Raw genomic sequence first — 9,384 nt, forward strand, 5'->3', positions numbered from 1 at the left:
AATACGAGTTACTCACAAGAACTTGTGACGGTTTTAAAGCTGAGTGAAAGGCTGTACCAGACTACAGCTGGGCATGTCTTCGTCAAACTTTGGTTTTCTGGGTAAAAAAGTAGAATAAATATATTCCTTTTAGGGGCCTGCAGGGTTATTTTTCTATAGGGATTATTCTAATATTCAACGTTCCTATTATTTTCTTTTCTAAGTTAAATTATCAAATGGCATCTTGCAAAAGTTAAAAATAATTATTTTCATAGAAACAACCACAAACCCTTTGCCTCTTGAGATCGGCAGATCTTAAATGAAGCACAACCTGCACTGCTCAATAGGCTGACAGGATGGTCCCATCAGGCCTCTCTCTTTTTAAAATTTTTTTTAATTATTTTTTAAAAACGATCCTATATTATAAACATGCAAATCTTGACCTTCTGGGTCACCTTCATTGAATGAAAAAAGACAACTGAAAGTGACCCAATAGCAGAGCAAGTTTTAAACAGACAATGGAAAAAAAATCCCCCCAGTAAGATCGCAGCATGTAGAAAATCTTATGTTTTTGAGAACAAATCAAAAACCCAACTTCCTGTAACTCCTAGGAAGCTTTGGCAGGTATCCTGAAGTTTGATCTTGCTGTCCGTGCCCCTTGTAACAGCTGCTACGTTTTTTGACCCTCTGAAACATAAGGTAAGCTGCCATCTTTATCAAAACGTATTAGTTTAAGAGTTTAAGTTAGCAACCATACAAATTTAATTTGGCTGGCAGACCGCTAAGCCCTGAAATTAAGAAACCACTTCATGTGCCCACGCTATTAAAATACAGATGTCACGCTACATTATATAAATGCAAGATACTAGTCCGATTAAAAAAATAAAACCCAAAAAAACCAAAAACCCACAACCGAACTCAAATACAAACACTGGCTTGAAAGGTGACCTCCTGCGGGCATCCACCACCATCACACGCATCCTCCTCCTCCTCGCCACTGAGCTGCTCAGCCCAGGGACAGCAATTTCCCACAAAAAACTTGTCCTTTACACCTTCACTACGTGCGCTGCCAGTTAAGTTAGTATAAAAAACAAGGATGGAAAAGTCCCTTAAACAAAAAGATGAGCCTGCTTTCTGAGCCCGCATCTCCAGCGGGTAAAACCACTAGGAAAGCCCAGGGGACCTTTGGGGCACAGAGACACGACAAACTTCACTGAACGGCATAAAATGGGACCCAAGGACCTTCCTTTCCCTTATGGTGCTGCAAGAAAAAGTCAGGAACCGGTGACATTTATTAATAAATCCCTTTACAGTGCTACCAAAAGCTTTAGGTTTTTCCTGCTGCTCTTGACCTAGAAAGATCAAGCAGCACCTATGCGCACACAGCTACAACCTCCTGCAAGCTTTAGCAATGAAATATGACAAACATTGGGCGTAACGAAGCCCTCTGCAGCACTTCTTATTTCATCTTAGGTAGCTGCACATTCCCTCACCTTCTGCCACCCCTCAAAAGCAGGGAGCGGCTGAATATATCCTAATTTCAAGGCAAAAAAAAAATAATCTTAAAACGTCTCCTTTTTGCTTAAAGATGCTAACAATGACCTTCACACTCACAGTAAATCCCCCGACTCTGGCCAACAGCCTGCTACAGAAGTTACTGCTATTCCACTAACATAGCGGAGCAGCCACCATTATTAATAGATGACTTAACGGTGACGTTTCTCATTCTGCCCCTTTCTCGGATCGAAACTAGTATGACACGCCAGATGCCGCAGAAAGTTGAATAAGCTTTCCCTGAGACAAGGTGATGCTATTCACCAGTCTGAATTTAAATTAAAATACCCAAAGTAACACTTGAAGGCTGTAACAATTCAAAGACCGTTCAGGTTGAAGTTCAACCCAAGACGCAGTCCTTTGTTAGCAGCTGACACCGAGGAGCAGATCAGGTTCCTGTGTCAGGGCCCGCTTTTCTAGCATCCCTACAAAAAATAAGTTGCACAATGTAATTACCTCTGATTTTCAAAACAGTACTTTTAAGGTCAACAATTAGCAATCGGCGGGGGGAAAAAAAAAAAAAAAAAAGATAAGAGCAGGACTGAGAACACTCGAGCCGTGTCACCCAGTTCACCCCCGAGAAGGCAAGGCCGGTAGCGGGAACATTTAGCATCTCTCTCGGTAGGAGTGGAGGAGAAGGAATGTCTGCAATGTGATTCGACTCCTCGCTGAAAACTAACTTTAATTCCAACCGACAAACTATTCTCCGTGTCCTCGCTGCCCTCAGCCATCGGGGGCAGCTTCATTTCTCAACTTTGATTCTTTTTTTTTTGCCGTCCAAAGTGCTGTAAACAAACTTTGTCCTTCATTCTAGAAACTCGGAGCCGTGGTATTTCAAGGTCACCGGTGGTAGCAAAGGAAGGCCTAGCTCCAGCAACTTTAGCTGCTGCACCGCTCTGCCGGCGGGAGCCGTGCCGGAGCCCAGCCTGGCCCGAGTTGGGGTGACACGGGGATGGCCGGGAAAGCCCTTTACGCTGGAAAACTTCTAAGCCAAGACGCACTCTCACCCCGTTCCTCCGCCTGTCACCGCCGGGCTGCAGGGCTCCCGTGACCTTCAGTGCTTATTTGCGTATAAAAAAGGAAAACAAAGGGCTGCTTATGCTCCTCAGGAGTTCGGCTGGCGGTTCGGGGGTGACGGGGGCTCCGTGGCCCCCACCCCCGCCCCCCAGGAACCGTGTTTTCTATGGGTGCCCGCGGGCCAGCACCCGGCCAGCCGGGCAGCCCCCCTCAAGGGCAGCCGGGGCAGCCCCCCCCCGGCGCTCGGCGGCTGCCCGGGGACGGGGAGCGGGGCAGACGCGCTGCCATTTTGCGTGTGGCCCCTCCGGTTACCGGGCCCGGGGAGGCCCCCCGCCCCAGGGCGCGGCCCCGCGGTGCCCCCAGCCCTCCCCGCCGCCCCAGGGAGCTCAGCCCAGGGCCCCAACCGCCGCCCTCCCCCCCCCCACCCCGCGGTGTTCCCTCCCCGCCGCACAAGGCCGGGACACCCCGAGGCCGGGCGGGCAGCCCCCCGCCACCGAGGCCTGTTCCCCCATCATCGAACCGGGCCGCGGCCGCTTCACCGCCATCAACTTACCGGGCCGCGGCAGGCCCTGCCCCGCCGGTCGGGGGAACGGCGGCGGCCCCCGGGCCTCCCCGCCATCCCTTTGTCTTTGAGCTGACCCCTGTCTGCCGGGACTCCGCGTCCCCGCCGGACCGGGCCGCCGGCCCCTTTAACAGCGGACGCTCAACCTACCCTGCTGCGCCCGGCGGGGCAGCACCTATTGGCTGTACGCCGCCGGGGGGGCGGGGCGAGCTCCCGCGCGCCCATTGGCTGCCGGTAGGTAGCCAATGGGCGCGCGGGGGCTCGCCCCGCCCCCGGCGGCGCAACCTAACGGTCTACTTCCGGTTTTAAAGTTACCTTGAGAGGATTTCCAGTTACGTTCCAAAATACAAATTACTGCTAGAAAATAACGAGTTTACAGGATTTTAGAGAGAGCGGCAGAGGGAAAAAACAGAACAAAACCAAACCATACTACAAAGCACTAGTCCGGCAGATTAAATTAGTTTGGGTCAGAGAGCGAGGAGAGATTGATTTCAAAATGGATCTTCCTAGTGATTTATTAAATATAGTGGGTTAAAACGCGTCTTAAAAATAATAGTATTTAGAAATGCTTTATTCTCTCCCTGTGTCATTCCTCAGACAAAAGCAAGGGCCTCCGAGCTCAGCTGAGGACAAGCACAGGTCAGCTGGAGCGGCCTAGTCCAAAACCATCCCCTAATTTACAGATTTATGGAAAAAGCCTCATGACGTCGCCAGGGGCAACCGCAGCAAACAAGGGGTGGTGACCCAGGAGCTCTGTTTTATGTAGGACGAGAGGGGAAGTCAACCCCACGCTCACAGGCTGTTTGCTCGGCATCGCAAGTTGAGGCTTTCCTTCACTTGCCTGCACTCAGACAGCTATCCAAACAAGGAGTATTTATTCCTAAGTACGTGGAGAATACTTTCCTCAACGAGTGTCTCAAAAGGCGACATGAAGAGTCACATTCCAGAACAAGTAGCCAGCATTATTGTTTCTTCTTCTGTGAGCAAAAGCCTGCCAGAGCTCCGGGCTCTGGACCCGGGCATGGCTCAGGCAACACGGAGCGTGAGCTGGCCCTGCCACCACCCCTCAGCCCTCACCCCCCAACACCCAACGCTGCGGCCGTAGAACGAACTGACCCCACTAAAATCCAGCCCAGCCAAAAAGAATTCGCTTTTGCCCATACTGCTTTTAACATACAGCGCTTCACCGCTCACTGCGAGGCATTTTTTCCACTTTCTCGGCTCAGCCCAGGCAGACCACGTTTATGTGCAGGTATTTCCACAGCTCTCAGCGCCCCTGGGTTTCCAGCACAGATTAAACAGCCCCTCGGGGGATTTACCGGAGACCCACAACTCATCTCCCACCGCTGCACCTCGCGTCCCGCCCCGCTTCCCCCGGGTGCTGGGGCAGCCCTAGAGCAGCCCCCTTAAGGCTTGTGGAGCAAAAAACCCTCGAGATCGGTAAAATACGGCACCACCAGCATGTGAAACCGACTCTCCCGCAGCAAATCCCCTTGTCGGGGCCCGGCAGACAGGGCCTGCCGCCGCCGGGGCCTGCCCGGGAAGGCCCCGGGAAGGCCCTCGCGCCCTGCCCTGACCTGTTCACCGGCCGACTGGCGGCGCCTGCCCCGGGCGCTGCCCTCGGGTCCCGGCGCCCCGCCGGCCCTGGGCCCGCACAGGCCTCGCTCCGTCCCGCCGGGGCCCGGCCGCCGCCCCTCCCCCACCCCCGCGGCCGCGCGGGGAAGCGGTTCGGTTTCCTGTCCTCTCCCCGGTCCGCTCCCCCGGCAGCCAACCAGCGCGCAGCTCCCTTCGCCCGCCTCCTCCGGCGAGGGCCAATCAGCGAGCGCGGTGCGTCTCAGCCAATGGGAGCAAAGCTGGAGAACGGAGGGGGGGACCCCTCGGGCCGCCCCCGCCCCGCGCCCCCTCACGGGCCGCCCAACGGCCCCCCGCCACGGCCTGCCGCCCGCCCCCCGCGCACTCACCGGGCCGGCCGGCGCCGCGACCTCCGCCTCCTCCTCCCGGCGCCCGCGCTGCCTCCGGCCCGACCGGCGGGAGGCGGGAAGGAGGGGGAGGGAAGGGGGGGGCGACCGGAGCAGAGCGAGCGCCCAGCGGCCGAGAAACAAGATGGCGGCGGATCCGTGAGGCGGTGGTGCGGAGGCCCCGCCCCTTTCCCCCCGGGGCCCGCGGCACTGCGCAGGCGCATGACCCGGGGCTGTTCTCGCGAGAGCTGCGCTGGGGAGAGGCGGGCAGGGGTGCGCCATGAGCCCGGGCTGGGGGGGATCCACCGGGCCGCGGGGCTCCAAAACCGCGACACCCGGGCCTCGGTGTGAGGGATTCCGGGTCCCGACCGTCTCTCGAGGGGGAGCCAAGCCCCTGGGTGCACCAGGGCCTGGCCCAGGCTGGCTCCGGCTTAGGCCTGCCCGGGACTGGGTTCCAGCAGGGCCTAGGCCTTAGGCTGATGTGGGCTGGCGGGGGCCCAGGCCTCGGCGTGAGGGGCCCCCGCTGCCGGCCGTGCTTCGAAGGGGAGCCAAGCTCCTGGGTGCAGCACGTCGTCCCCAGCCCGGGCCTTCCCGGGCTTGCCTAGGCATTAGGCTGAGGTGGGCTGGCGTGGGGCGGTCCCCTGGGCACAGAGCCTGCTGCTCCACTGGTGCCCTCTTGCCTGAGGCTTTGGATGAAGCTGTCGCTGAGTGTCTTCCCAGGTCCTGGCTCTCCCCTGCCTGGCAGCAGGGGAATTGTAGCCCGAGGGTCCTCCAAGCACCCTGCTGCTGGGGCTGGCAGCTAGAGCTCTGTGTCCCTCAGCCAGCCAAACCACGGTGGAGGAGTTCCTCCTCTGTTACCTTCTTATCTCGCCCAGGGAGGTTTCCAGCCCTGCCTGTCACGGCACTGAGAGCTGTCCAAGTTAAACCTCAGTGTGCTGTCTGACACTCTTCACACAGGCCCCTGATCTATCATCGCAGGGTAACGTTCTGCTACTATCCTGCCCGAGCTGGAGCTAATTCAAGCAAAAGTCTGTGCGCCAGTTCAGCCAGCTATCTCATTTCCCAGGGACTGTTTTTCTGGCTTGGGGACATGTTATACTGAAGCGTGACTCATGCTGCTTCAGTATTTTTCCCATGAAAAAGTGCATCCTGAAAAGTGACTCCCATCTTTGCTTCCTTATTGTCTTTCTGGTGCCCAAATTGTTTGCATCCAATTTACAACTAGAGAGGGGATTTGCCTGTCTGGTGCTTTAAATGTCATTTGAGATGGGAAAGGAAAGTCAGGTCCTGCGTGGCTGCTGCCCTTCCCCTCACCCTTTCCATGGAGTTTACAAAATTGGTGACGTCTACTGGTGAAGCTTCTTGTCCGGCATTTCGCTGCATGGTCTCTGCGCCCTGCACAGGAGAGGAGAATGTCCCTCCTGCAAACACAGAGGGTTCGGATCTGTGGTTTCTGTTGTGTGACATTTACCCAAATGCAGGAAACGGGACAAATTTCTGCATACGCTGCGGTTTCAGAGCTCGGCTGCCCTGAGCGCTACATGTTGGCACTGAAGTGGGAGAGATCTTGCCGCAAATTCCTGCAGTTTATTGAAAGTCTTGCAACTTCATGATCTCAGAGCACTTGCAAGGCAGCCAAGAGAAATAAAAGTCATGCTAGTTGTTTCTTTTTTAAAATTAATTCTCACAGTTTCTAAGCTAGCCTCCTTTTGTTGTAACGTTTGAGGGTGATGATATGCAATGCTATAGGGCTCCTCTTCAAAACGACACATTTATAAATCAATTAGCCGGCACTGCTGCTGACTTTGCTGTCGGGCACGGCTGTCAAACCAACCAGCTGTTTTTCCTACTGGGGACCAGGCCCCACTCGAGGGGTTTCTGCATAATACCCTGCTCCTCCTCCTGCCGAATCCTTTTGTGTGGCGTTGCGCTGCGCCCGTGATGCTCCGTTTCCTCCCCACCTGCTCTCCCGGCGGCAATGGATGCATTGTCTGGAGCCGCTCAGCTTCCCCAAGAAGGATCGCAGCCATCTGCAAACACAGAGGTCTCTGTGTCAGCCTGCCCGAAACGCGGAGCAGCCAAGAAAAACAAGGAGAAAAAAAAAAAAAAAGAAGAAAAAGCAAGCGCTTTTCCACTCTCTGCTTTATTTGTGCTTGCATAAATTTGTTTGTGGTTTGTTGAGTTCGCACTTAACCAGCATCTGCTCCCTGCTCGGCAGATTCCCTCCCGCGCCAGCAGTGGGACCCCGAGGAGCTGTGCTGCACTGATGGCACCCTGGGGGCAGGTTTGGGAAGGGCTGAATTTGTTTGACGCTTAAGAAAATGGGTTATTTGAGCAGAGGTGACATGCCTGGCCCTTCTCAGCTCAGTCCCCTCTCATCCCCCGGGACTCCCATTACAGCACTGAGTCCTCTGGACTCATCCCACATAAGCTGTTGCTTTGGGGCAATTATCCCCAAGCAAAGCAAAGTATAGAAAAGCAAAACCTGGGCATAAGTTATATATGGACACGGACACGCTGCCTTGTAGATTTGGGGGAAAACAAAAGGCTATTTTAAGGCCAGATTTTGGGGCCCGTTAGCCCTGCAGGCTGTGTCACATCTCCGTTCACACCTGATACCAGGCTCCAAACCTGGCTCTTGCCCAGCTTGCAAGTGCCACGTCCCACCTGGGACATCTCCCAGTTGGGAACCATCTATATGATATTTAAGTATATTTAATATGGGTATTTAACATATATCAATATGCCTGTACGCATACACATGTTTCTGGAGGCCCCGTAGAAAGCTTGTCTTCTGCCTTCAAAGACAAACCCAGAAGGATAATGTGAGACAGGAGAGATGATGGTTTGGGTGTTGCCAAAGGATCCCTTGGGAGACCAAAAGGCCGAAGGACAATCTCGTGGCAGCCCCAGTGCTGTGGGTCACCGGCAGCGTTTGTTCTGGGGTAGTTTGAGGTCTGAACTGGGCTCCCAGAACAGCACAGTGCTTTTACCTTCTCCGCCACAGACAGGAGCCCCCAACCAACCATCGTGTTCTCCCCAGTTCTCCATCCCCAGGACAGAGACAACAGAAGTCATTAAAACCCCCCAGAATTATGGAATCTAGAAACCTTAAGAGCTGCAGAAGAGCCACTTGGAGCTGACACTGAGCCCAGCTCTAACTGGGAGACCCCATTTGCAGCTCCCAGCTCAGCGCTGGGATTTGGTCCAGCGTGTTTGGTCCCGCTGCAGGACAGCGGGTTTCCCAGTGCCTGCAGCATCCCGAGGAGAAGCAGATGGTGTGCTAGTGCCTCTTTGCCTGGCTGGTGCCCAGCACAGATCAACCACACTGGCTTTCCCAGTAGGATACTGGTGAGCCCACGTGACCCAGTTGCTCCCTGCAGAACGGCAAAAGGAGGTTTTACAGCATCTCTGCGTAGCTCCTTCTCCTGCGAGAAGTGGGACACGGCGCAGGAGCGGGAGCGCAGGCTGCAGAGCTGACGCAGCACCGGCAGCCTCCCCGAGCACCGGCAGCAACCTGCTCCCCCCCGGGGGCGAGGGCTCCAGCGGTGCCAAGGGGACAAACCCCTCTGCCCACCCGGGGCCCTCCCCACAGCCCGGCGCTCTGGAGTGGGCCTGGGGCAGCATTGGTCTGGAAAACACTGCAAAACACGCTGGGTTTACCCAGTCCCAGCATAAACCATCCTCTCCCCATAACCCTTCACGAGGAGCAGCTCTCCCTCCCCGACGCCCAGCCCCAGCGCAGCCCCCCGGAATTTCTGCCCCTTCTTTGTGTTTCCTGTTGCCCTCTACATCCACCTCTTGCCAGGACAAGCAGTGGCCGTGCCAGGGGCAGATCTCTGCCCTGCAGAGGCAGGGTAAAGGCAGCACGTGGCACTCGGAATCCCGGGGGTCGATCCATGCAGGGCCACCGTGTTTTGGGCTGCCTACGATGGCAGGGCTCACAAAGCCTCTTCCGCGCTTCCCGTTAACTCACAGCCAGCACACTCGTCCCCCTGTGCCACACGCTGCCGATGGCCCCTGCAATACCACAATGCCGAGCCCCGCGAATCCTCTTACGTGGGTTTTACCGGAGTAATCACATTAAACCACCCCCTTTTTGCCGGCACAAAACCAAAACGTAAAGGAGAAGGTGGTGAGGAGCCAACAAACCGGAGAGCTGAGCTCCTTAACGAATTAAGAGACATTAAAAGATGGGAGAGCCCGATGGGATCCCAGCGCAAGACCAAGTCTGGGGCTTTTGTCCATCCCGCTCCGGAGAAGCGCTTCCCAGGGCTGCGGGGGCTGTCGGTGCCGCACACCCCTGGCCCTGAG

At 55.7% G+C, this 9,384-nt stretch overlaps 1 protein-coding gene across 49 annotated transcripts in view; it reads right to left on the reverse strand.

Moving 5' to 3' along the window:
• Positions 1-5,268, reverse strand: part of NFYC (nuclear transcription factor Y subunit gamma) — a 34,889-nt gene extending 29,621 nt beyond the window's left edge. For 12 of the 49 annotated variants that reach the window (XM_074563145.1, XM_074563121.1, XM_074563108.1 and 9 more), the window contains exons 1-2: positions 3,104-3,234; positions 17-97 (exon numbers count right to left, since the gene is read on the reverse strand). The gene's annotated coding sequence lies outside the window, so the exon portion shown is untranslated. Of the gene's footprint in view, positions 1-16; positions 98-3,103; positions 3,275-4,689; positions 4,830-5,073 lie in introns of those variants that run through there. The other 37 variants (XM_074563154.1, XM_074563149.1, XM_074563135.1 and 34 more) reach the window with 16 other exon arrangements.
• Between the last annotated feature and the right edge of the window lie 4,116 nt (positions 5,269-9,384).

The sequence above is a fragment of the Larus michahellis genome, chromosome 19 (assembly GCF_964199755.1).
Source record: "Larus michahellis chromosome 19, bLarMic1.1, whole genome shotgun sequence".
Lineage (NCBI taxonomy): Eukaryota > Metazoa > Chordata > Aves > Charadriiformes > Laridae > Larus > Larus michahellis.